Consider the following 4,967-nt stretch of genomic DNA (forward strand, 5'->3'; position numbering starts at 1 on the left):
AACTTGAAGGATTATGGTTGTAGACTGAGGTTTGACGTTTATTCGGTGTTAGAAGATTCACGGGTCTTCTCAGTGCAAGGAATTACGGTTGTAGATGTACTTCTTCGGTTTTTTCCATTCAAGTGAGTCTTCTCATTATACTACGTGTGACATTGTATATCCTTTATATGGTAGGATATATGTACTATTAGGGTACAAGTGTGCTACTTGACTATGATAACTCCTTGTTCTGTATGTGTAGTGTAGGACACTCGGTTTCATGGTACGTTAGACTGGTAGGGTCATGCATATGGAGTGCCTGATATTGTTAGGTGTCATGACTGGTTAGGGTAACGATAGTATTGGTTGTTCGTTGTGTGGATATGTAACATTCAGTTTAGGTGAGCAATTGCTAAGTTCAAAGGTTTAAAGGATAAAACCCTACTCACGACGTGAGGTATGTATGTCATGTTGTGAGGAGATTAATGAGTACGCGTATCATTTTTGAGCTCACGACGTGAACACATATTGGCTCGCGATGTGAGACTTTCCTGGGAGGAAACCCTAATTTTGGGGGTTTTATTTCTATATTTAAAGGAAGTAAGGGATAGGTTTATTGGGTTTTATGTACTCTAACATTCCTATGGTGCACATACAACCCTAATGCTTTGGATCTAAGTTTTCTCTAAATATACATGCAACATTGTTTTTCCAAAGCATAAAGCCTAAACTAGCATACGAGGTACCATTTAAATCATAAAACAGTTAGAAGAGTAACTTGTGTAGTAGCTTGTTTGTCTTTGACCTTTAGGAGCCTAGCACCTCAAGTGTGATGCCTCAAATGTTTTATAATAAACCTAGAACAAGAGAATGGACTTGAGAGAGAGAGGCTTGGGAGCTTAAAATTGGCTAGCCACTACTTTAGCATGCATGAGTGTCGATTTTAGGTGTTAGGGACTTCTTTTATAGGTTATGATTACAACCATGCAAACCCTAATGACTCTTCATATTTCTTAGTCTTTTGGGCTAAACCTTTATGGACTTTCACATAGGTTTAGTCCAACTCTAATCAACATGAATCATGAGCCCAATAAGAAGTATTACTGATTTACTTAATCAGTCCCTGTAACTTTAATTAGTTTCTTTTGATCACTAAATTAATACCAAATTAATTCTTGATCAATACTAATTAAATAATGTGATTCCTCAATTAATATATGGTACTTATAATATATTAATAAATTACAAAAACCTCTTTCTCAAGTATCCATCCTATCAAATTGTTCCAGAGTGTTACAACCCAAATGGACCATGCTATCATCGGGTCAAGTACATACTAATTATAGTTATGGGCTTAGACACCTAATCCAACAGTCTCCCACTTGGATAAGTCTAATAACTATAATTGCCAATGTAGCTTCAGAACCCAAGTAGCAATCGTAGCTCTCTAAAAGCCAATGTCGAATCCTGACGCGCCATTTAGATAAGGGATCATATAATCCTCTGTTCTTCAAGATATTAGCAGGAGAAATACATGGAACAATGTCATACTTTTTGTCCAACAGTTTGTTTCCCGATTTATGATTTGTTTGACATAGAACTTAATTGAACACATCAATAGAGTTTTGACCGGGCCCGACACATAAGTCAACACAAAATCATCGAGGGGCCCAAGATATTGCTTTTAATCCTCTTAGGATAAAAGGAAGAAATAAACTTCGACTTATATGCTTGTACTAACTATTAGTTAAATCATACACAACAGCACATTTTATAACATCGAGTTACTGATGCGTTTTCGCACTGTCAATGTACAACCAACTAATAGTTGCCAACTCATATATATTGGTTTGAAGATTATATGATATTATCATCTCATAATCACTTGTGATAAATTCCATGATGTGATTCATGTGAGTGTGGGTTGATCCAATACTCAAATCCTATTTCAAGAGCACTCATGAATGTTGTAGCAAACGTTTGTTATGTCTAACACCTTAGACAATCTTACAAACCCTTCATGAAAGTCTACTTACATAACCTACTTCCAAAGTATGATCAACTGTGGATAGTTTGAATAATCTTATTATTCTGGAAGTCAAAACATGCAAAATGAAACAATAGTAAATAATTGAAACAAGATAGTAACTTTACTTATAAATAAAAAACACCTTTTATTCAGTTATCAAATGTCAATTACATTTTAACTATTACAAGTTTCTAAATATCTATCTAATCATTAAAACTATTATCGCCCTTCATCCCAATGCTCCTTGCATACAGCAAGTGCTTACCCCTGTTGAGTACGTTTGTAAGGGGATCTGCTGGGTTCTTCTCTTACGATATTCTCTTCATAACGAGTAGTCCTTCTTCTACTTGATGTCTTATAAAGTGATATTTTCTGTCGATGTGCCTGGATCTGCCATGATCCCTTGGTTCCTTGGCTAAGGCAACTACACTTTCATTGTCACAGAAAATATCTATAGGCTCCTTTATAGCTGGTATAACTCCAAGGTCTCCAATGAAGTTCTTCAGCCATATTGCCTCCTTTGTTGCTTCGCTTGCTGCTATGTACTTTTATTCGCACGTTGAATCAGCCACATTTTCTTGTTTAGAACTTTTCCATGTTATCACTCCTCCATTCAGGGTAAATACCCATCCCGACTGAGAGTGGAAATTATCTTTGTCGATCTGAAAGCTGGCGTCACTGTACCCTGTCACTCTTAAGTCATCACTCCCACCGAGGGTAAGGACCCCATACTTAGTCCTCCGCAGGTAGTTAAGAATGTTCTTTACCGCAGTCCAATGAGTTCTACCAGGATTCCCTTGATATCTGCTGACCATGCTCAAGGCAAAGGTCACACCAGGGCGAGTACAAGTCATTGCATACATGATCGAGCCAACTGCAGAAGCATATGGTACTCGAATCATTTCTGCTATCTCAGCCTCTATACTGGGACTCTGAGTCTTACTCAGTTTGGTATTACTCTGGATTTGTAAGTCTCCTCTCTTGGAATTTTCCATGCTGAAACGTTTCAACACCTTGTCCATGTAGGTACTTTGACTAAGTCCTATTAGTCTTTTACTCCTGTTTCTCAATATCCTTATCCCTAGAATATAAGCAGCTTCTCCAAGGTCCTTCATAGCGAATCACTTCCCAAGCCAAGACTTAACCTCCTGCAAGGTTGGAATGTCGTTTCCTATGAGTAGTATGTCATCCACATACAACACGAGAAAGCTAACTATACTCCCACTAGCTTTCACATATACACAGGACTCATCTTCGTTTCTCGAAAATCCAAATTCTTTAACTTTCTCATCGAAACAAAGATTCCATCTGCGAGATGCTTGTTTCAATCCATAAATGGAATTATCAACCTTACACACAATATTAGGGTACTTTGCATCGAAAAAACCCTCTAGCTGGTTCATGTAAACATCTTAAGTCAACGTCCCATCAAGGAAAGCGGTTTTGACATCCATTTTCCATATTTCATAATCATGAAATGCAGCTATGGCTAGCATAACCCTTATAGATTTAATCTTAGCCACTGGTGAGAAGGTCTCATCATAGTCAACTCCATGAGTTTGAGTAAAGCCCTTCGCAACCAATCGTGCCTTATAGGTGTGTAATTTCCCATTTATGTCGGTCTTCTTCTTGAAGATCCATTTGCACCTGACTGTATTTTGACCTGGTACATTGTCAACCAAGTTCCAGATTTGATTGTCATACATGGACTAAATCTCGCTATCCATCGCCTCTTTCCATTTTGCTGACTCGGGGCCTGCCATGGCTTCCTTGTAGTTGTTAGGTTCATCCAAATTTACCAGTGTGCTATCAATGATAAACGTATCACCTTCAGTATTAATATGGAAACCATAAAACTCAGGTGCCTGTCTAACTCTACTGGAACGCCTTAGAGGTAAGGACTCGTCAATCGGTTCAACAGGAGTTTCCTCCTTGGGTTGAGCGCTAGTGTTTGAGGTTCCCTCATCGCTTAACTCTTGAAGCTCTTCAAGGTCAATTTGCCTCCCACTGTCCTCTTGGAATATGAGTTCTATCTCGCGAAAGACTCCTCTCCTCGCAATGAAGACAATATTTTCACTCGGTCTATAGAAGAAATATCCAAATGATTTCTGTGGGTAGCCGATGAAAATACATCGCTCACCTCGAGGTTCGAGCTTGTCGTGAGTTTCTTTTCTCACAAAAGCCTCGCAACCCCAAACCTGGATGTGTGCTAATAAGGGAACCTTCCCTGTCCACATCTCGTGAGGTGTTTCGGAAACCTTTTTAGTTGGGACTAGATTAGGGATATGGGCGGCAGTCTCTAAGGCATACCTCCAGAATGAGATAGGTAACAAAGCTCGACTCATCATAGAACGAACCATGTCCGGTAAGGTTCGATTGCGCCTCTCAGCCACACCATTAAGCTGTGGTGTCCTAGGTGGCTTCAACTGTGAAACAATTCCACATTCCTTAAGATAGTCGTGGAACTCGATACTAAGATACTCTCCTCCTCGATCGGATCGAAGCATCTTTATCTTCCTGCCCAATTGATTCTCCACTTTTTTCTTAAACTCTTTGAACTTTTCAAAGGTTTTTGACTTATGCTTGATTAAGTAGACATACCCATATCTACTATAATCATCAGTAAAAGTCACATAGAAGTGGTTAGAATCCCTTGTGGCGGTTCTGAAGGGTCCACACACATTGGTGTGTATGAGATCCAACAGACCCTCACCCCTTGCACAAGTGCCAGTGAAGGGTGACTTGGTCATCATTCCAAGCAAACAAGATTCACAAGTGTCATCTGACTTTAAGTCAAATGACTCCAAAACTCCATCCTTTTGGAGTTGGGCAATACACTTCTTGTTAACATGTCCAAGATGACAATGCCATAAGCATGATTTATCCAAATCATTGGATGAATCAAGATGCAATACATTATTTCCTAAGTTATCTACAACCATCACAGTTTCATATATGC

Source organism: Lactuca virosa, chromosome 4, assembly GCF_052849685.1.
Source record: "Lactuca virosa cultivar CGN04683 chromosome 4, Lactuca_virosa_CGN04683_v6, whole genome shotgun sequence".
Taxonomy (NCBI): Eukaryota; Viridiplantae; Streptophyta; class Magnoliopsida; order Asterales; family Asteraceae; genus Lactuca; species Lactuca virosa.